The sequence below is a fragment of the Helicoverpa zea genome, chromosome 2 (assembly GCF_022581195.2).
Source record: "Helicoverpa zea isolate HzStark_Cry1AcR chromosome 2, ilHelZeax1.1, whole genome shotgun sequence".
NCBI classification, from domain to species: Eukaryota; Metazoa; Arthropoda; class Insecta; order Lepidoptera; family Noctuidae; genus Helicoverpa; species Helicoverpa zea.
This window is the reverse complement of record NC_061453.1, coordinates 7147745-7172370: the sequence shown is the minus strand read 5'-3', so window position 1 is coordinate 7172370 and position 24626 is coordinate 7147745. Positions and strand designations below refer to the sequence as shown.

Genomic DNA, 24626 nt, shown 5'->3' with positions numbered 1-24626 from the left:
GTAGTTGGCTCGACACGACGTGTGGTGTTGCACAAACCCAAACTAAAATTATTGACTAGATATTATAGAAGTAAAGTATAGCCGCGGTGCTACGTGCGCCCGCGCGGCCGTGCATACCGAATCGTAAGATCAAAGCACGCATAGGTAGTTACTTTACCTACTCCAACACCCACACAGGTGCACGGCGCGTCACGTAGCGGCGTGTCGGCGTGCCGCACACATGCACACGTGCACGCGAACACTAATAAAAGTATAATAAATGTTAGCGAGACACAAGCGCGGCGTACGGTACTATTTGTTCGGGAGGGAGGTTGGAGGCACTCATACAAGCGAGGGAGAGGCTGTGTCGGCGCTGCCAGCCAGTTTACCGTTGCGAGGCGCGTAGTGCGGCCGGACGCTGGACCGCCACCCGCGCGCCGCCGGCACCCCGAAGCTCTCCGCAGCCGACACGACCACCCCGGACTGTCTCGGGACAACCACCCCTGTGCTCCCCACGCGGACGCTTTGTCGAACACGACCCGCGTCGCGTTCCTAACTTACAGACTAAGTGCTACGACTCGTGCTTATTTCACTGGAGTGTTAATCCGATTTCAGAATATTTATTGGATCGCTTCATCATAGGCGAAGGTGAGTTTTGCATTTCTTTGAATACTATTATTATCTTAGTAGTTAATGTAGTCATAGTACTTGTTTATATGTTTTCATTTACAGAGGCTTCATAGAAATATCTTATAAGAAATATTATTTAAGTTTCCTTTAATCCAGTACGACAGTTGCGTTAATTGCCTATTGCTAAATTAATGTTTCCACGCGTGAAGAAATTATCATTTACTTAGTTGATAATGTTATTGACATTTATAAACGCGGATGAAGTAAAGTATATGTAATTTTTAATGAAACAGTCAGAGAGATTAAGTGTGGGCGGTGAGGCAATTGTTGTATAGTTTACCTTATACGTTGCATTGCTTATTATCACGTCTGGAGCTTACCATAACAAGAAGGTAATTTGTGAGTGCAGTTTGGTGTTTGAGCTAACTATTTCATAACTTAAAGCTGACTGTAACTAACCAGTACTCATTTTTAAGGATAATCTAAAAGAAATCAGTTACTAACCACATTCAAATATTGTTTAATGCATAGCTTTTATAGACAGACATGGTTATAATCGTAGAAGTAGTAGTGTAATGTAATAAAACAAAATAACCACGTTGTGGAGGTATCACGGCCGGCTATCATCACGACATATCGGCTGCACCGCATTGTATTGAGCGCGGTGTCACTTTGTTCAAAAGATTTCAACGCGCAGTAGCACCTATTGAACTCGTGAGAACATTGCGCACTACATACATACACTATGTATCTATACGTCAAATTTTCTCTATATTTTTCTCACGATTGACCACACGGAATGTAGGTAACGGACACATGCATAGATTTCGTGAGAGAAGTCAAATAAAGCCTGTCTGATGGTTATTAGAATAAGGAAAACCATCAAAATAACTGTACACATGGAAAAATAAATCGATGTGCCACGTGCAGCAATCAGTGGAAGATGAATTTAGATAACAGCTTGTGAATCTGCAAGACTGGCTCTCTTAATTAATTTTTAACAACAGAAGAGGTTAAGAGAGCAAAATTTTCCGCTTGTTAAAAAACAATTTTATAAAAAGTATCTTATTTAAGCGTGACATACAGAATTAAGCTTTAAACTGCTTTAAGTAAGACTAAAATAATAAAATTAAAACATAATTCATAAAACACGAACTTAACAGGAGCATTTAAAGAAACAGTTTAAAACTTTTAATGCACTTTATTATAAAGGACGCAATAAATATGTTTAAATAGCGTCGCCGTGGACAAACAATTATATTCCGTCAAAGTATTAAATTTTTCGCAACATATAATAAACCATATAAAAGCCATAATTAACAATACGGATGCAACAATCACAAGGCAGTTTCATTATTCATTTTCTCCCACTTAGTATGGCTTCAAGTTGATCTGATTCTGTGTCACTCATTACATGTCCGTACTAATAAAAACATAAAAACGCTTAAGCTAAATTACAGTCAGGTATGAACGGAAGAAAAACTTGCTGACTTATAAACCGGGGTCTGCAAGTACTTACGTTTATAGCCACAGTTGTCTAAATATCCGGTTCGATATTAACTCTATAAGCTGTTATTAGAATAGATTATAATAAAAACTTAGTATAAGAAGTTTGCATATTTTCATAGACAATTAGTCAATATTTATATTCAGTAGGTACTTTTTTCCATGCGTCACCAAATGTTAAACATAAATGCGTATTAAACTTTCAATATGAAAAGCTTCTGCCTTTTCGAATAACTTTTATATTCGTAACTGATATAAAACTGCGATGGAGAACTGAAATTTTCCAAAAAGGAGCTCGTTATTGTAGCAATCTCGAAAAGAAACTTCCATACCGCTTGTGCGCCGATCTGCTGTTATTATAGCATTTAACGATATCTCGACGATAAGTGTTTTATTGTCTTAAGAATTTTATAGCGGGCCGCGGTTACCTTGAGAGTAGTATTGAATTGGACAAAGGATATAACGTCACAGTACGAATTAGCCCGTGGCGATAGTACAATGAGATGGCATGAAGGTGATGGAGCTTGTTAGCCGGCAAGGGGAGCGTGTATTGTTCGCAGCACTGCCTTCGTCGAAGCCGAATAGCGTCGACTTCGTGACATCACTGCGTGTTGCTTCACCTAGCTTCGACTCCACTGAAAAGAAATCTTCTATACTTAATTGATGACTGAGTTTTTTTTGCAAAGTTAATTGACGTTTTTGAACCTTCAGATGACCCTCATTTCTTTGAAACAAAATTTTGCGATTTACCTTTTAGGTGTTTCTTTTTTTTTTGAAAAATAGTTTTTCGTTTCTTTTCGTTTTCTATTATATCAACCACTGTAAGTATCGTGATAGTCATAGCCAGCGGTATCAACTGAACTTATACACCCTTGGGGTCTTTAAACAAGATTCACAACAAGTTGTACGCTGTTTCAGTTAAAAGGACATAAATGGAATGTGGACCTCATATTTATTACTAATGCGAAAGGGTTTTGATATGCTATGTAGCCTATAGAAAAGAGTTTCGCGTAGGAATCAAAAGTGGTGTGAGGCTATTTTTGTTGGGATTACAGAACGGAAAACTGGAAAACTTCCTCCGAATAAGTAAGAGGACATTGCATGCACCAATTCAAAATGTTTAATGCACGTTCATTACTTTATGTGTATTGTCCTACGTATTGTTGGAGCAATGAATAGAAATAGCTCCGTGGATGCTGAGCCTGAGCCTCGTCGTGGCTCGTCGGCGCATGATCGCGTTACGCAATCAAAATGCTCCACACGACGGCTCGGAGCCACCACAGATACTCCTATACCTTATAATGCGTCACGACTTGTCCTTTTAATTGTGTTCCAATTCCAAACGTTGGAAATCGGTGGGGCTAGTCGCTCTCATTTTATAGCTAAGAACTTTTTGATGGGCGGATGATACACGCAACTTTAATAAAGGATGATTAGGCTATGTAATTTAAAAAAAATTAAACGTCGCGTTAATTTGGTGAACACATTTATGTATTTTTGTTGAACTAATAAATATTTTTAATGGATTGATCTTAAGAAAATATCAAATTACATAATTGAACTTTAACTAAAACTTTGGTAATGACTGAGAAATTGTGTGGAAATCTGCTCTTAGTTTAGATTACTATATTGGCGCAGAAATGAAGAAGGATTTGTTTTCTGAGATGCAAGAATTTTAGTAAACATTTGATAAGTGCGTGAAACATGATACGTCCAAAGATAGGAGTATGAATATGACGGCTGAGATGACGGCCAAAGATTAATAATAAAAAAGATCACGCTACGCTAACCACAAACTCATCTCAATAAAGACAGGAGAATGATGAGGATGACCTATAGAAAGTTTTTTATCTAGGTATCATCAATTGAATTATAGGTGTAAGCGTGAGATAGTGCTCGCTGATTTATAAATACTATTTCTTCTGTCGATAGGTTAGAGATTTATTGCTTAGCAAGTTAACACGTCTTGTGTGCCGATGCAGGATTAACTGATAGGGATTTCAAATATAGAAAGATATTTTCTAATTGGATTCTAAACTAGGTACTTAATTTTTGAATGCAAAGCCAAAATCTAATCGAATGGGATTCTGTCAAATATAAGTACGTATATCAAAGCTAACTATATATATTTTAGTTTTAGTATTCTTATAAAATGCATATCTACTCATATTACCATATAGTTTCTGAATTTGCACCGGCCATGGAAACTTACCTACAATAACACACAGACTACTATGTTGGCCTAAGATAAGAACAATTGAGGAGTGGCTCGGGAGGAGTCACGGCGCCCTCACGTACCGCATGACGCAGGTCCTCACCGGACACGGTTGTTTCGGGAGGTACCTGCACCGCATCGGTCGTGAGGAGGCGCCCGGGTGTCACCATTGTGCGGACAGCCCCGAGGACACGGTGGACCACACAGTCCAGGTGTGCCCCGCATGGGAAGGGCACCGCCGGGTCCTCGTCGAGGCTTTGGGCGGCGGCGACCTCTCGCGTCCGGCCCTGGTTCAGGCCATGGTCCGGGGCGAGAGGGAATGGGATGCCGTCGCCTCCTTCTGCGAAGCGGTCATGCTCGAGAAGGAGGAGGCGGAACGCCAGAGAGTTCGCACCTCTCATCCCGGCCGCCGCGCTGGACCAGGTAGACACCATGGGCGCCGGGTGTCGCGAGATGACTCCCGGCCACCGTAGGCGTGGGTCTGTGGGCGGTGAGTTCGGGTGGCTCATCGTCCCTCTGTCTTTCTAGACGACAGACCCGTGTCGACGGCGCGCGTTGTTCCACGCGCTCCTCAAAGAGATGTCAGCAACCCCAGCGGGGCCCAGCAGGGCCAAGGCCTGCCGGGGCTGCGGGTTGTTCGAAAGAGATACCGCGGCCCTGGTACATAAAAGGCCTATGACGGAACACGACGATTTTAGTCAGTAAGAGTCTGACACTCCCTCACCGCTGCTAACCCACAGCGGGAGGGGTCATTTGATGATTTTACGTCGCTAAAAAAAAAAAAAAAAAAAAAAAAAGATAAGAACAATAGAATATCTTATTCACAAGGGTCTTATGAATAAGATTTCTAAGTACGCGTCCATACATTTATAGAAACGAGAAAACCGATGGAAAGTGAATACTTAATAGTTCGTTGATAATTACAAAGATACGATGTTTATTTAGATACTAGCTGTTGCCCGCAACTTCGTCTGCGTGGGCAATATAGAATAGTCAAAATACTACTTATCCCGTAGGTGCATTCTTTCACGTGACAGTATAATTAGGATTAGCACTTAGCAGTCGCATAGATTCATTGATCAAGGTTGTGTTGTGGATGTGACCATTTATCTAAACAAAAGAAGTAAAGTTTGTGACGTTGTGAATATCTCTGGATCCAGTCAGCCAATTTGGAAAATTATTACGTATGGTGCGTAAGTAATTTTAACAGGAAACAGTTATAATCTATGTCTATATGCTTTGAGTCTGACAGAGCTGTCATTTGTACATTTTCTGCAGCTGCTGCGACTAATCAGAAGCCAGAAAGTCTGTCAGTCTTACCATGGATATCGGCTTGTGTAGTTGACTGGATTGAAGATAGGTAGATAGGTAGTCGCTCCAAGCAAAATATTGGTACTCAAACAGATTCGGTGACTGGAAGCCAACGCCAACATAGTTGGGGAATAGCTGGATGGATGATAAAATGAGTCATCATCATCAGCAGGCGCATAGGGTAGGATAGTTTCACTACTGGGGAGAAACACTTGTATGACGGGGATTTTCTGTGCACTTACTCACTATGGTAAGGCTGACCCCACATTAGGCGTGCGCGATCCTCGGGCGTGTGAGTAGCGCGGGCGTCGCGAGCACGCTGCATGAACGTCGCGTTTTGCTGCCCTGCGGCATGTATGAAGAGTGCAAGCGACGCGCTCGCGGCGAGCACGTGGCTCTCGAGTTGCGTTCTTACCCCTTCGCCCGCTATCCCCGCCGCCCGCTAAACGCCTTAGCAGTTAAACGTCAAGGAGAGCGGCGCGTGCGCGGTGCAGGGCAGCAAAACGCGACGCTCACGCAGCGCGCTCGCGACGCACGCGCGGCGCCCGCGCTACTCACACGCCCGATGATCGCGCACGCCTAATGTGGGGGAGGCCTAAGCCGGGACTCCACCGAAATGTTTGCATTAGTTCACGAATAGGCAAAATGTACGTATCTGTGAGAGTCCACTTCATGTGTTCGTACTTGAAACCTGCAGTTTTGCCAAGATTTTCATAATGTACGCTTGCAATTTGTCATTTCTTGGTGGAGCCAGCAAATCGAAAGAAACATAAGTGTTGTATACTGTGCGTCACTACCGCACACCGGGAAAATTTCGCTCTTGCGGAGGACGTTTATATACCATATTTTGTGTCACACAGGACGACAGTAAGTATCCACCGAAACACTTTCAAAGATCTGATGAACGAACAAATCAGACCTGACTTGGTCACCTGGGGCCAATCAGAGCTCTATAAAGCGATCATATGCATTGGCTCCTACTGTTATTGTGGTTTCTGAAAATTTATTCACCTCATTCAACGATGAATGTAATTCTGATGGTACTATTAAGAACACTTGCTTAGCGCAGAAGCTGACGTTAGCAGGTCGACTCTTTTGACTTCTCGAATAGGATACCATTGGTTTTTGTGCAATGCACACCTGCAAGGCATGCTGGATTAGGATAGGATACAGGTGGATAGGATATGCAACAGAAAACAATTCTGTCTTTGTGATTGAATGACATCAAACGTAGTTTTATATAAAAGGTGTTTTTTTTTAGACTTGGCTCAGCTTACTGAGACTGTTCGTAATCGTGACCAGTGTATTTGCGATCAGAAGTTGAAAGTAAGCATGTCTCTGGTATGCGACGCGCAATTTGTACGTTTTCAGACGCATAAAGCATTTTACGTGTGTATGATATTAAATCGAGAAAGCTCCCATTTCTTATCTAGACTTTGTATCTGGGCTTGTTCTTAAAGCTACAGAATCCTACATTACCTACCTACCTCACGCTTAGCAGCGCTTGCGAGAGACAGATCCTCATTTCTTCTAGGATTAAGTTTACATATTTTGCATCAGAAAAAATAATTAAGGTCTACTTAATACTACTCACTCAAAGTAATTTGTTTTAAGGCCACCACATTAGTGGAAGATAAGCTAAACTATGTTTATGAAAAAATCCTGATATGAACTCCACCTGTAACTTTAAATGATAATTAATTGTTCCACTAAAGTCATCATTTTTGACATAATGTTCAAAAAATAATTTAGATGGCACCGTTTTAAATTCGGCTGAGAACTATTAATTTTCTTTTCATCAAGGTAATAATTATAGTTGGATTTTGATGTGGCACGGCAAACTGACAAACACTATTGAAATGTCTATCGAAAAATTACACTACGTGTTAAAATATGGTGAATTACGGAAAATACACAACTCCATCTGTTGAAATAATAATCCTCTATAAAGAATGTATGGTAATTTATTCCTCTCCTCTCCGCTCCCTTTGTCAAATTTTATGTATTTTATTTAACACAGATTACCACAGATGGAGCTACTTTAACCTTGGCTAAACAAAATTTTCATATTTTTTTTTCTTCCGAAGTTACTTATGAAGGTGTGATTTTCTGTGTAAAGGTTAATAATAAGCCGATCAACTAATATAAGTACAACATTCAAATGTACAGTTTTGACAAACAGATTGCGTGTCGTAATATTTTACATCTTGAATTCACAAAATTAATCATATCTTTTGATAGTGTGAATCGATTTCGATGAAACAAAAACTAAGTAATACCCCAAGTTACGTAGAATTTTTGTATATAAGCATTGTCTGCATTGAATTCGTAGATTTTACGTGAATCCCGAACAAACAAACAGATAAACAGACAAACAGACAAACAGACAAACAGACAAACAGACAAACAGACAAACAGACAAAAATGACAAAAATGATGGAAATGGGTTCTGTTAGTTATCCTTTAACATGCTGGCTATTTTTTTTGTCAATTTCTTCAATGTACAAAAATTACTTTTCTACAGATTTATTATATGTATAGATCAGCAGATATATGCATTTGAATATAATTAAATACCATAAAATGATTAAGTTGTGTCCGTTGGCGTTGTCCAATAAATGTAGCGTACTTGAGGAATTTCAATATTTATTATGCACATTGTAATTGATTAATTAGAGAGCCTTGCGAATGAAAATAGTTACACGGAGTGCTGTTTGCTAGTTGGTTAAACAATAGCATTCTTAAGGCTGTGTACGACGTAATGTGAAAACGGTAACCTTTCTGTGGAATAGGCCGGCCTAACGTAATGTCTGATATCGTTTGCTGGGAATCAACAACATGCTCTCAAGGGAGTTTCGCTTATTTTATCGATACTTTGAACTACTGTGTTGAGCAAACTGTACCCCCTTTCCTTCGATAAGCCTTACAACTTGACGAGAACGAAGTTTTCTACTAACATGCCTGAGCATTGATCTAAACCAAGCGTGGTGCACGCGTATAAGGCTGATTGAATTGAAGAATCTCAAATAAAAACAAGGAAAATACTCTTTGAGAATGTGGGTTGAAGTTCTTACGAATAAAGTTATGATTATTTGATAAATAAAAAAATAACAGTACCAATTGAATTTCCATAAGTGCCAATCAAAAATCAAAACCGTGGGACGATGGCTACGTAACTTGATGCTACATAGCTAGCATAATAATAACAATCTATAACTCTCGCCAATTCGAAGGTGTAAAATACCCAGCAGTAAATCGACGCCGCTGTCCGGTCTGTTATGATTTTCGGAGAAAGTGCGATAATGACAGCATACAAATCTCTCTCGGTTAATTGTTTATTATATAATTAATAATTATAATTCAAAAAGTTTTATTGTAAATGTTTATTGTGGAGTTTCATGCGATTCCGATAATTGTCTTAAAGGTAACGCCCACACTTCTCTTATTAAGTACTGAACTTTAATTTTGTTTTTCATAGTTAACGATGTGGGTATTACCAAGTATGGTGTTTTCCAAAAGAAATTATTTATAACAAGAGTATCTATGTATTGCAATTTTACTTCCATTTAATAACAGATCCTGTGAAATAAACAGCCATCGATTTGTGAATCAAAGAAGTGAATTAAAATCTTTATTCTACCTTGACGACAACAAAAACTCAATTAAAAATTCCCAAAGACCTAATTAAAATGCAAATTACTATAAAAAGTATTTAGTTGAGTAAATTAGAGCAAAATGGGCAGTGTTGGAGCCTTGACCCCTCGCGTGTGGAGCGCAGGCCCGGCGCGACGCGGAAGGTTGGTGCGCGGCCGACCGCGACGTGCACTCCTGCGCAGAAAGTGTTTGTCCTTGTCGTACAACGCGTAACCTTTGCCCCTGAAACAAAAACAGACGATCGATTCATTAGATTCTGGCTAATTGATAACTTTTGGTACGCAATGAGGAAAGGTTGCATGCCAATAAAAGCATGGCGGCCACAAAAACACTGTTACTTTTTTACAAATGTTGGTAGATACTTCATGCTTTGCTCTTAGACATCATCAACATTAAAATAAGTAGGAATTGTAAGATTTCTACCTAAATGAAATGTAAAAGTAAAGTTCTACATATCTGGTCTATCTTCTGTGTTTATAAACCTTTCGGTAATTTCAACTTAATAATGAGTAGAGATGATTTTACTTCCCAATAAATCGGCTATAGAATCCGAAAAGGATGCCGAAAACCAATACGGAGTAATTAATAAATAAAGTTCAAAATAAACAAATAGTGGAATCATTAATAAATGATTAATAAAACTTTTTAGGTATGAGAGTTTTGGTTCATTAATTAGGTATTAATTTAATTGTTTAATCAAACATTAATTAATTCAAACAAATAAATCCTCTCAAATGCGAAAATGAAGTGTGGGAAAAACAGCCTTTGGAAGTTTGACCACCTACTTTGTTGAATTTGTCAGCTACTTCCTCATAGTTGACTTATATACATCTCATACTAGGTCTTAGGTCTGCAATTATTAAAAAAAACTTATCTTAATGGTTTCCTAAAGGTAGTTTATAACTCTATTGACAGGAAACCCAGACATTTTTACATCTTGTTTGAATTTTCATAGAAAGTTTATTATGATAATTTTTTGCAGAATCTGTTTTTTATGAATGCAAAAATGTGAATAAAAAAGACGAATATTTGGAGGAAAAGAATCGTTTGCATGAATTTAAAACAAATGCAGTTGAAGAAAGTGTTACAATGTGTCTACGTATATTTTAACATTACTCTTGCACATCTCTGGATGTAAGTAGATGCATTAAGTTAGGCTGTTACAACTAAAGATACTAATTGAAGCAAAATATCAGGAGTTTGAACATTATTGTTACTGATGTTTATAGCAAACCTCTTATGGATAAAGATGAGAGAGACCTAAGTATTGCATTATTAAATTAATCATTCTGTAACTACGAAATTAATCTTGGTTGAGAAATTAAGAAATCGTTTGCTAGGATTATTTATGATTGTTGTAAAACTTTTAGGATAAGGTATAGAAGTATACTCATGCGACGATTGGCCAATTGTTTGCGGGGTACTGAATTAATGTTTTTCTTATTTACTATAAAAATCAATACAAAGCCTCCTCATCTTAAAATATATTTAAAATCTATTACACTCCTACGCAGTTGTTAAGTAAGTTAAAGTTCTAAAAAATATTGTTTATATAATCCTGTAAAGCGAACTGTAATCTTACAATAATTAAAATGAAGCTAGCTAAAATTTTATGACTTGTCTGAAATGCCAAACATGCAAGCTAACATACATACGACACGTCTCTGTATTACAACGTCATTGTTTCCGAATTCATAATACGATACGAAATACTCAGTCTCGCGTCTTTCAAAGGCCGTAGCGTGACTAATCTTCACATTAAGCTTAATATGTTGAAATACACTCAAATCAAACATACATAGAAGTTTTTCGTAGTAGTGCATAAACACAGGCACACATACACACGAGACGGAGGTTTTTGTCGAATATTAAAGTCGAAGAAACCGCCGAATACCGCTAGCGGTGCCGTCGGTTATTGCTCTCGGATTCCGCAACAAATTAACATGTATTCGGTACGTCTACATTTTATACCTAGTAATTTTACTTTAAATACGCTTTTTAACTACGTGGAAATTTTTGAGAAGTTTTTTTTAGGTGGAAAAAAAATATGCACACTTATCGCTTATCTCAATGAATTATTTGAATGCTCTTTTATCAATATGAGTTAAGAGAGTCTATTATTCTTGGTATGTATGTCGTCAATCAGGCTGCTGCGTGTTTGTGAGACGCGAATGAGGACGCGCCGTTTAGCATTTTGCACTAACTTACTTTGTTTGTTTATTTAGCCGTTAGGAAGTAGGTCCTCCTATTAGAGTTAAAGTGAAGACAAGCCCGCGTAGGCTGCTTTTTTTCACATCCTACTCACACTTTTACCAATATATTACGAGTTTTTCCTCAATGATAAGTCATGTTGGCACTAAACATTATGTCCTGAGCGCTTGTCACTAGTTGCTATACGTAAAAACGATGCATAATTTATGTTGGTTGGGTGTCGTTGTCGACTGTGTTCCGACATACTGTCTAGATATTTTACATTCTGATGTAGAAGTAGCCACGGGTTCCCTCACGGCATGACTGAAATGCTTCCTCCGAGTGAGAGTAGCTTGTGTAACAGACCTCACAAATGCTAAAACAAGCAAGCGAAACGATGCACTAGACTGCATTATCTTATTTTTTAACACAAAATTATTTTAAAATGATGCTCATAATATAAGCAATTAATTTGGCAATTTCATTTTCTAAACCATAATTTATTTTAAACCTGTTCAATATTATAATGAAATCCGAATAAAATTCCATTAGTATATCGTCTTACGATAAGCAAATTAATATGCAGCGTAAAAAATCTAAAGCTAGCTAAAATTCTAACTAAGTAGTCACAAAATCAGAAACTGGTTTGTTGTTGGAATATTCTATGATAGAGTGCAAGTGAAAGTCATGATCGTACATATAAACAGTTCCGGTTTATCTTAGTTTTTAACATTAATTAGTAAGTCGTGCTTGCAGCGAACAATTATGTACTTAGACCGTAAATGTTCATGTCTTAATAGTGTCAAATCCTCATTCGTGATTCCCAAGCTCCCTGGTGCCAACTAGCGTAGCAGCTCGTAGCGTCGTAGACACGTAGCGCGTAGCAATCCCTGATGCGATAAGTTTCCTATTGCTTCCCATTATGTTTTCATGAGTCTTTTCTAGAATGCGTAGAAGATAAAATGATAATAGTTCAGCATAAAATTAAGCTTAAATGATATCATTTTTTTTTATTCACACATACAGTTATTTCATTCTATGTATCTATAATATTAATTAAGATTTTGATTAACATCATAAAAAGCACAATGATTCATCTGTCGTGCTACAAATCGATCTCAGCAAGAAATAATAATAAGACTATAAAAGCACGCGCCGATTGAGATAATGACATTTCAAACGTCCTTCAGTGACACTTGGACGCGGAAATTAAACAGCTAAATTACTACCTACATTCGAGTGCAGAACCGAACTAGCAGTAGTACAATAGCACAATACACATCAGCAGCCAATGAATATTGTACCATTGTATACGCTGGACCTAATTCAATTTGCTAAACTCAATTTTCTAAGCGTCGGTGTATGAGCTCAAGTCTATTTTCGTTCTTACAATTCCGACTTCGGGCCTAGCTATAGTACGTGATTCGAATTAGACATTAGGAAGTATTAAATCATGCAGGCAGCATCTCAAACGTCCTTGTGGGTTATTTCCTGTATAATAATTTTGGTCTAAAATGTACAATTTTTGCGCAAAAATACTTGTATTGAGGAACTCGGTGCGGTTGTAGTCACGTAGACGAAATTCGTCGTGGGGAGTGCAGAGGGAGGCTTGTTCAGGGTCTCACTTGCCTGGTGTGTATCATTGCGCGCCGGGAAACAAAAACTCCACTAATGTCATTTAATCCGTGCTGTCGACCGTGGGATTACGAGCGTAGTTTTAGGTATAAATTAAATTTTAATTTGCATTGTACTTTTCCAGCGGTTCGACTGACCTTCATGTTTTAACGACAAACCGGAGCATTTCAAGGAAGTTTACCTAAATATACCTACAGTTTTTGTTTTCTTTACCTTTTGAGAATTTAGGTTCTTAATCTTTATGACTTGTACATTTTTGTATATTTGTTTTTGTATAATTACGGCAAGTAAATAAAGAATAGTCTGGCAAATTCGCAGCCCAATATAATTGATCCGAAAATAACATGACACATTAAAATTTATTGTTGACCATTTAAACATTTAAATTATTATTTACATGGATAAATAACATATGACTTGATCAGCACAGCAGCTCTACCTGTAAAATATTTTAAGAAACCGCGCAGTTTTATAGGTAGTTCTATAAAAAGATCCTTTTACTGAAGCAAGATCCAAGGTTACTGGAATCTACCGTAATATCATGGAATGACTTTTCACAATTCTTATATTATAAAGTTTGATGTAAATCATTTCGTGTTATTCGCATTACGCGGCCGGTTACGTTAGCTGCCTCCGTTTGTTCACTGGCAGTGAGAACCGTCGTCTTATCCGGCTTTGTCATTATTACAATACTAAAATGCGTCCCAGATGAATCTGCAAAATGAATAAAACCGCAACTGTGGTATCCAATTAAGTGGATTGCTAATAAAAGTGAAATCGAAGCGAGTGCAGTGGCCGCACGGCGCGCGGCGCGGCGCACGCTGAGTCGCCGACGTCGTACACACTTATCGTACTGTCTCAACGTTTGTTCTCAACGTGCACTTTTATTCTTTTATACACACTGCATTCGGATTCTGTGCCAAATTCCAAAACCTTGGGCCATTCAAACAAATAACACTTTCGTGTTCACTTGAAAGTATTTTTATGATCACGAACGGGTTTCGAATCTATTCTTATGAATTCGTGTGGGCAGAGCTACTAAACCGGCAATATAATCCGTCCCATAACATTTGTATTAAAAAAATCCCCGCTAGCAGAAAAGGTTAGGTGTAACCACCTTGATTCTTTGTTTTAATGGTTTTCTGTTGTGTTTTGCCAACAAGTCAGCACCTACTGTTAAGCGATCTCGCATGAGGCATGAATAATAATTAAAAAAAGACGAAGTTAGTTATTCTTTTCCATTTTGAACATAAGTGAGTACAAAATTAGTTTTTATTTAATGCACTTTTACGGAATAAATTAACAATTAGTTGGATTATGATCCCTAGCGGCTTCTTTGATATTAGATAGAATTACCAAGCGTATACAGAGGCAAGTATAGATACTAGAATATTTGATATTTAATGACGACTACTAATTACATTAAGTGGTTAAAAACTTTCTCAGACAGAAAAACATCATGTATGATACCTGCATATGTAAATATGATGATCAGTTTTTATTTACTTTGTAAAATGATAATTTACTTAAAGTTATGTAAACTAAATATAGTGACACAATGAGGTGCGTAGTAAATTCTTGGTCTTTATGAATAGTAGCAATTTAATCGTAACGTCCTATCTTATTAACAATTGTCTCGTGTTACTCGCATTCATCGAACCTAAATCGAAGTTATGCTATACTAAGAGACTGGGTTTTACTATACTTCTATACAAATTCTTCTGAACCGATTTGATAAAATATTTTATAGCTGGAAAACTACTCTCGACCCGAGAAGCATAGGCATGTATTTTATCTCGGTAGATACCCTCAGTAGTTCCCATGGGACGTGAGTAAACGACTAGTCCCGAATAAAACTAGACATGTTGGTTTTCATCACTGCGAATAACAACACAAATTAAACGTTACCTCTTATATGTTCTAATTAGTGTAACAGTTATAATCTATGTATACTTTATGAGAGGATTTTGGTGAATAATAATTGGACAAGGTTATTTATATTGCATTACCATTGTTGGCTATGGAGTTCTGAAAACTAAAAATGTGAATTGGGCTTTTTGTAAAACACGAAAAAATTTGAGATGTTTTATATTATCTATGAAGTGGTCGGTGCGGGGCGAAGTGTGACTCGCGCGCAACATGATTTATCGCGAGCTTAGATCCGGTTCGCGCAGCCACCACCGCTGCCCACGCCTTGCTCCATTATCACGCCAAAATGATCACTTTGAGCTCGCTACAATTATATTATTCGCTTGCCTATACTAGCTGCGAACAACCACGTTTTTTTAAGCAAATTCAGAGACCAACCAAACACTTTCGTTTAAGAAAGCTCTGATAAATTGAACATTTGAATATATTTTTTCTGAATAGTAATTGAATTTATACTCAAGTTGCTGATAGAGGAAAATAAACATTCATTGCAGGTTCCAAAATTTTATAGATAAGTACTCTAAAGTTTGAAGTCTGGTAATGATAATACATTAAACGGTACAAAAACCACGTATGTTGGTCAAGCATCTCTTTGAGTACTTTCTTCAAATCTGAGAATTGGTGTATTAGATGAAATGTAAATAACTGTAGACATTTTTCACATTAGATGCATGTGAGATCATGTGTATTTTTGTTCTTTTATACATATATAGAAATAGTGGGGTGTGGCTGGCGGCTTAGATGAATCGAAAGTACTTTGGCATTTCCTGAAAGTTATTGCCGAAAACAATGCCGCAATAAGATGTTTGATTTATTTATTTCTGAATAAGTTAGTTCCAAATGAGTAGCTTTCTATTTCTATAAATTTATTCTACTGAATAATAATGTAGATGCTGTAGATGCAATTTCATTGTCTGTGTCGTTACGTCTTTGACGTCCAAAATGCTTGGTTACGTTTTAATTAGGCATGTCGATTACGATAGACAAAGTAAGATTAGTGACTAAACTGCTGTTTAATGTTGACTGTGATCTGATTTTTGCAAGTGTTTGCTTTTTATTCCGATATTTAGTACAATCAGTGTGGTTGATATGTTCCGGGTGCAGTGCAGTGATATCATTAGGCAGCTGAGCATGATGCCGGGGTTCGCGTGGCGGCACTGCACGGCGACATACCGTCACGCCATACCCCGCGTTTTGTAACACCATGACTCGAGTTCGCTTTACGTAAAATACTAGCCATGCGTCTTTTATTTGCCGGTTTTCCTTGAGCGTGAGAATACTGAAACTTCTTCAAAAGCCATTCAGTTAAAGATGGAGATAATCACTATCTCTTTATTTAATGTTTAGCTTATTATTTAAATGTGAACTGAAATTCACTGGGTCACTTAGTGAAGGGTAAAAGTTAACCATCAGTGCATGGCATAGAGATATGATGGCTAACACTTATTTCAAATGAAGACTCCGCTTCTTTTATATTGCCTAGACAAATCACAATTTGTTTTAATGCGATTCTCACGCCAGTGGCAGTGGCCTGCAATGTAATGAGTCAGCGGGTGTGAGTCGCGCGGCGTGGAGCGCGCGTGTGTGTGGCGTGTGTGTGGCGTGCGTGCGCGCTGACTTCGTGTTACGGTTAATGTTAGCTTGCATCACACGCAGCGCGGACGATGACGCCGAAAGAGACAACGAAGGAAAGTCGTGATGAAAACCTTACATTAGCGTTCAACTCGGCATTACTATAATTACAAAATTAAAACTACTTCAATAAAAGGTTTATTATTGAAAATTTAATTTCGCGATTCTTATATGGTATTCAGTAGTTCATTAACAAAGAAAGTTGTATGTGTATTTTTTACTGTCGCTTCTTTGTTCGGCGAGGCAATGTTTCACAGTGTACACCGCCTGCGCATGCGCACACGTTACGCCTGTCATCGTTATTGATTGACCAATTGAACTCGAACGTCTCATTATTTGTTTGAAATTTGTGTTGTGACAGAAATAATTGCTAGACATGTTGCTAAAATGGCGCTTTATTGTAAAGCTAACAAAGGACTAAATACGCCCATATTTGGCACATACTAGTCATAACGTAAAAAATGCAATGACTACAAAAATTGCATTCAGATTTAAAGATCTCTTTCGGTTCAGCATACCTACGCTTTTGATAATAAAGATATATGTATGGTTGCTGTACCTAATGTTTATATTATATGGATATGTCAATATATCTTAATAATTTACCAGTATTTTATTTTAATAACTTACCAGTATTTTAGCTTAAAATATTCACACACTAATAACTTATCTATTACTCACTTAAATTAATGAGTCGTTAAAAACCAGAATCACATAAAGTGGCTAAGTGCCACATCATTTGGTGCCCGTGATATGCAATAGTAATGAAATTAATTAAATTCCGTGTCAGTTTTCATAATGTGGACAAGACTCTTAACACACAATGCCCATAAAGACATGTTTGATGATCTCAAAGACCATTGATATTTTAATTAGCCTCTCCATTGTGAGGTAGTTCTCTATGGTTCGGCTTGAAAGCAGTTTGTTATAAGCATTCTTCATTATAAAATAGCTTAACAACAATGACAGAGTACACCTCAACAAGTAATGGGCTTTCCTATTATTAATTAGGTACTATTGGAATATTTTAATGGCTGGTCAAGTACTATTCAGAAAGTGGAAACTTAAGCATCACCTTCATTAGGAAACGGTATCTCTAAATAAAGGTAAATCTATAATTACAATAACTCGTAATATAAGTTTTATTTGATATTACCATATAATATTATTATTTCCGAAGTATAATTATATTTGAACGTGATGCCATATTAATAAAATTTAATGCTCTCATAAACAATCAAGTTTGTAACGAGATTTTCTCGGAGTATAATGGTACCTTCTGCACTATAGATTTTAACGAGAATTCAGCAATACTATAAATGTACGGAAAACAATTAAATATTTAATCGTGCGAACTACGTCATAAAGTGTTAAAGCTTAAATTAAACATGACTTTCTATGTGTAATGTGGTGTACCTAAAGCAAGGTAGTTTCATAGTAGAGCCAATAACGGCCAAATAATACTGCGTTCAACAAACGCAATTAAGCTCAGCAACTCATTAGGTTATGGGTGTAATAATGTAATATTAGTGGCTGTGAGTAATTAGCGGACATGGCAGTGCGAGTGACGGCGACTCGCGGCCGGAAGGCGGCCGCGCCGGTATCGCCACCGCTCGCATCTAAATTATAGCTAAATTATATCGACGAAAAGAAAAAGTGTACCAATTGAGCTGTGTAAGAGCTAGACGTAAATCAAATTGAAGATGCCCGATAAAGTGGATAATAATTAGTGGAAGACGTGAAAGCGTTGGGAGAAAAATTCGTGAGAGTTTGTGTTAGTGTGATTGTGCATTTGGTGAGGAACATCCGGTTGTGGCGCTCTGCGGTCTCATGAATATACAGAAAACCATCGACATTATATGTACGTAATTAATTGTAAATATCGTTATGTACCTACTTTATCACATCATTCATTGATTCACGATAATCGCTATACATGCAATGCGAGGATGCATTTTCCGATGTTCAAAGTTGATTAAAATATCGACTTCTCGAGAATAAAAACGCAACAAATCCATTAGCGTCGCATCAGATATACTCGTACAAAGTATGTACAAGGGTGCCCGATGCCTTAGTGTATCATGATACATATTCTAATTGATGCCCCATAAGTTTACGAGCAGACTAACAAAAATTCCAAAAACGGTGTTACTGTTACCTATTAAGGGCTTGTGCAAGCCTCGGCAACCCACCAACGATGCTCAGTGCTTCGTACATGGAGATAGGCACTTAATTGGGAGCGATTCACCATTTGCGAATATATTGAAGCGATCAAAAGGCATGTCCCATTAGAGATGATCCTCCATTAAGTATAAATACTCAAATAGGTACTTACGTGCACTAGAGTCGGAGTAGTATCTTGGAAGATTTTTCTCTAACAGTCATTAATCATAACCAAGATTCTCGAAACTAAAGTTTCTAGTAATTTATAATTGATAGCGGTATGCGAAAAAATATTTTCACCAATTTAAAAGTAAAACCAAACGAATCTTTTTGTAAAGAAACTGGCAAGTTTATCAAAATGTTTAGTTACTGTTGCAGGATATCACGATTTAAATGATAATATCCAATGTTTATGAGTGTTGTTATGCATAGTAACAGCGCATTATACGGTTGCAACGATGACGGTGACATTTACCGTCGTGTAATATGCATCAGTTCAGCTGCGTTGAACTTTCTTATGATAATGTGTATTAGTGATGATACTTTATTAATTGCTTTTATAGCCCGTTAATAGTAGCCCATTAATTAATGTCTTGTAGTCTTAATCGTTAATTACCATTTGTGGTTTTGACAGCTATTAAGGAAAATGTTGGTAAATCTAATACAATTATCTCGTCAAGTTGAAAGTGAAATTGCTTTGTGAATTTAAAGTTCGGGGGTCAAAAGGTTATTTACTTAATAACCTTCGTGCTAATATTGAGTTCAAATCAATATTGTGTTTCAACTTCTTTAAAAGTTGATCAATAAAGAGCAATCATTAACGTAAAGATTTTATGCATAGTTAAATTAGTTTAATCATGTCACCAACTTTTCAAGAACTGTTTCAACTTCTTTAAAAGTTGATCAATAAAGAGCAATCATTAACGTAAAGATTTTATGCATAGTTAAATTAGTTTAATCATGTCACCAAACCTGTAAAAATGGATTATTTTGCATCTTTAAATGAAAATTAATTTTTTTTTGGTCATTATTTCCGTCTCATATTATCAAATCTATTCAAAACGAATTGCTACGTGATGTCGCTTCAAAAGAACATTATGATAACTCGTAGTTGAATTTCCACTTTAGTGGCCACGTTTTATTACATTCTATCTCGACATGCCAATAAATCTATGGTTAGATTGTCTAGTTGATTAATGGATTTTTCCTGCAGTCTACTATTATCGTTGCATAGGTATTAACTTGCAGTCCAGTTATTCTTGATGCGATGTAATGTAATATAAGGCATGATTGTATCTAAACTAAGTATGAATAAAGTGAAAAGATTGCTACATAACTTTTGATTCAAAACTAATTATGTTGCTTTGGATATAGAGAGTAATGTTTCAGCAATTTAAATAAACGTTGCAAATTCTACATGTAAAGTCTATAATCTAGTCTTAAATCGAGCACTCTCACTTATACTGGAATTTGCCATTACGATCCACCTAGATATTATGCAGAATCGGGGCAGCCGACCTGCCGCCCACGGCGACGGTACCTAGGTACATGCCTCGTACGTACATGGTCGTGGTTCGCAATGTAAAGCTTTTTACGATTATGGTACAAAAATACTAACACTGTCGGTGACTCGCTGCAGTACCGTTACATTGCCGGATACAAACAATTGCAGAATGGCATCTGTAATTTTGGATGGGTTTTTATACTTGCAACTCTATTGAAACGTTAATAGGCATGATGACAGTAATCAAAAATCATTAAAATAATATATTTATTAAATTAAACTTGAAGCTTGGAATATAAAACGCGCATTGTTTTCTTTATTAATAATGTGATTAATATGTATTTTTATAAAACAAAATTACGAAATAAGGCAATCCGCCATGATATCTTGAACACCAATCAGAGCTCGTGACGTCATTTCTCAAAACAACTCGCGCGAAAGCGCGCGAACGTCACATTTCGTTATTGTGAACTTCCACTGCGATCTTTGTTTTTATTTAATTAATTGTGTATAACACGAGTTATGGAGCCCGGATTTATCAAGGCAAACAGCGCTAATTTGCCTAGAATTGATATCATAATGCTGGGAGAGTTTTTGGCATCAAATAAAGATTTTTGTTCAGCTGAATTTAGAAATGTTAAAACTTCCATGTAAGTATACTAGTTTAATTAAAAAAAACTTCCATGTAAGTGTATTAGTTTAATTAAAAAAAACTTCTATGTTAGAATCTAGAGAACTATGTAATAACTTACATCAAAGTGATCTTCACAAAAATAAAGTTGTACCCTGGGCAATATTGCTTTTGAATCTCGCCTTGCAAGTTTAAGCCACTTGTTTCGTATTTTTTTATTGTGAGGAACGTACACAAATAACTTATCAGGAGTTGTTTTGGATGTGTTCTTACACTGGGGGACCCCACAACACCTATGCACTTTCGAATTCATATTTAATAACACAAAAAACTTAATTATTGCACGAGCGTTGTTTACTTGCGTCTTGTAATTTCAGTCGTGACGTCACAAGTGACGACATGACACTGACAAGCGTTTTCGCGCCGGATTCAAAGTGGACAGAGAAAAATGCAATTATTTGATAAAAAAACTTCGCATTTTCTTAAAATTAATAATTTTTCATATAAAATAGACGTATACCTACATCATACAAAGGTATTTAAAAATTTGTCATCATGCCTATTTGTGTTGTCATTTAAAATTGTTACTGATATTATTCCTTGCCTTCATTATCTACAAGAAATATTTTTCTAGGTTTAATTAATTTTCAATCTGCTATCTGAATTTAAAACAAACGAGATCTCGAGATCATGTAAATGGGTCTTGTAATAAGTAAATCTTTAGCTTATATGGAGTGATACTTATATGGAAAGACTTTTGTTAATGAGGTAGTATATCGAATGGCCGATATGAAGTAATGTTATCTTATTACGCAGAGGTTTAATAGGCGTCGTAGTTAATAGAGCCCTAAACTTAATGCCGTGAGCGTTTATTACGTCCATAATAGAGTGAGCGCTCTGCTTGCGGTCTCGACCTTTATGCTGTAGTAATTATTGTTTAATATTACGGCTGTAGGTAGCCGACGTAACTCCCGCGCTGTGACAGGTAGTACCTAGCTACCGGTAGATATTATGCAACGAGCCGGACGCAACACAATGTTAAGTGCATTATATCTATATGATAGGCCGCGCTTCGTGACTCGCCCGATCCTGATCGCGAGCGATGGCGGACGTGTCCGCAATGTCATGATATATCATGACTTATAAAAGTGTGCGCCGGCATTTATATAGCGTTCGCGGTAAACACGTATATTACAGACATTACTGCGTCTTGGAAGGTGCCTTGATAGCTTTGACAATAATAAAGTGGAGAGTACTAGGAAGACATCAGCCGGAGGCAGATCAGCGTAATGTGAGCGCTCATCACAGCCGTCTCTGTACGTACTGCAACTAACATTGCACCAGGTTGAAGGTACATATATAAACGTGATAAAATTATTATTTCTTGTATTCAAGAAATAATTACAATCTTGTTCCTATATTTTTTATCGATCTAACGGCCTACTTACCTAATCTTGTATTCTATTTAAAGGCACCATTATGAGTTTTTTTTTTAATAGGACCTTTTCAGAGATAGACTAGATAATTAAGAATGTCACATTTACAATCTTGCACACATAATATTATTTTGTACGGTGGTATCTAGAGAGATAAATATGATGTTTTATTTGCTGGTTTAATGAATCCATAAATAAATTGACTCACCTCGTGGTTTAATTTGTGAAATCGGATTCGTTTGGATTTAACTTAAATTATGACGTTGATTTGACGACTAGTCTAATTACTCAGGCAAAGCGGTTAGTTTATACTTTATACTGATTTACAATCATAACATTCTTGAGTAGTTTCGTCGGCAAAATCAAAGTGCGTTAAGGGTGTTCTGGATTATCGGCGTAGCAGATACGCTACGTGCGGACCCCGAGAGTAGCCGCGTAGATGCTAATATTATATTGTTTGCTACGCTAAAGATCTGAAGACTAAAAATATCGTTGAGAAAATACTAAAAGCGTACATATTTTTAATAATTTGATTATTTTGTTTGAAGCATCAGCTTCAAAAGAGAAAGATCTTCTTCCTTATCTTAAATAAAATCTACCATCGAACTATTTGTACTTATCGACTAGGTAGTCATTCAATTTTGAATGAACAAAATATTTGCGAGTATTGTACTGCGATAGAAATCAAGATAAATTATTAATTTACAGTCTGAACGTGAAACAATAGGAATGCACTGTCAATTGTCAGATTGTAGAAAGTACCTGTTTTATTGATAATAATGATGCGCCTTTGTTTTCGCTTAAGTTTGTCAGATTGCTCCTAGAGCTTTTGTGTCATTGTTCCAAGAAATATGAAAGTAGTAACATGATCACGCGTGGCGCCAAAAAACAAACGCAAACCCGTGTGGTCAATATTATAAGCTTATAATTAGATGATTATTAGCCAACGATAAGATGCTAATGTATTCCAACTTAATTAACTATTATAAATTTCTACACATTGTTGCAGACGGCCTTGTTACGCAATCTGTGCAACATAACACACATATTATCTACAAATATTAACATGCGAGGCGTTTCTCTTTCATAGGTATCACGCGCGCTGCTCAAAATATAGCGCGCCGGTTTTGGCTTTAAAGAAACAACAAACGTTTGAAGCATGATTCATTCAAGAAACAATTGAGCTACGACTTGTGAACAAGCTAAACGATGGAACGAGCTCCTGTATGACAATGTGTAACGTACAGCGATACAAGAAATGTAAATTATTGCAACTTATCTGATAATATTAATGTTCATTTATATTTTAACGTGTCATATCGATGAGCAATAGTAATCTTGATTTACTAATATTACATTTTCCGCTGCCGTGTTTTCCGTAAAGAGGATCAATGGTCGTGGGTCTCTCTTTAGAAACTATAAGCTTGGTTGAGACAGATTTATAGGAGAAGCATATACTTAATACAGTTTTATTAGTCATTAATTTTCATTAAACATATTGAAGTAAGCAACATTGTGTACGAAGTGTTTGCAGCAATCTATCTGTGTGGTGGATTGCTTAATTTGACACGCGGGTCATGCGCAGTTCTTTGCTCGCTAATTTTACGGCTTAATAATATTAAAGTGTAGTACTCATGCAGGTCTACTGCCTCTAGGAAGCATGCTCCGTTAGTTTTATAGATGCATACATATACACAGACATTAGTACTGGTCATATTTTCACACATTACTAACTTGATTAATACATACGCTTTCTAAAAACATAAAATAGGTATAAAATTGTGCATTAACAGCCATAATGTAAGTATACGTGTGCGTCGCACGGTGGCAGCTTTTGTAAACATTGGCGCATGATTGCTCACTCAGCCGCGAGAGACTTCACACTATGAACCGGCCACAAATATTTGTTTAACTACTGTTTAAGTCAATTTTAATGAAATATTTCTGTGAATTTGTTTATTTTTGATGAATAAATAGGTGAATACACTATAAAATGTTAGCGTTTGCCTATACATTATGCATCTGGCAAAAATATGCTACTTATGCTTTAATTTCTAATAAAAACGTGCCGTTATGGTGATATCAATCTCGATGCTCATAAAGATTAAAGCTATACAGGCGCTTTTAAATACTCGAAATACAAATCGAGGCGATGTGAAAGCCCTTGCTTGATAAAAGCAAGCTTCGATACTTATAGATGGTACATAAATC

General features: G+C 36.9%; 1 protein-coding gene across 1 annotated transcript in view; it reads left to right on the top strand.

The window, feature by feature from the left end:
• The first annotated feature begins 379 nt into the window (after positions 1 to 379).
• LOC124641909 (asparagine-rich zinc finger protein AZF1) overlaps positions 380 to 24626 on the top strand; it is a 60424-nt gene continuing 36177 nt past the window's right edge. Inside the window, exon 1 of the mRNA XM_047180169.1 lies at positions 380 to 627. The gene's annotated coding sequence lies outside the window, so the exon portion shown is untranslated. The remainder of the gene's footprint in view (positions 628 to 24626) is intronic.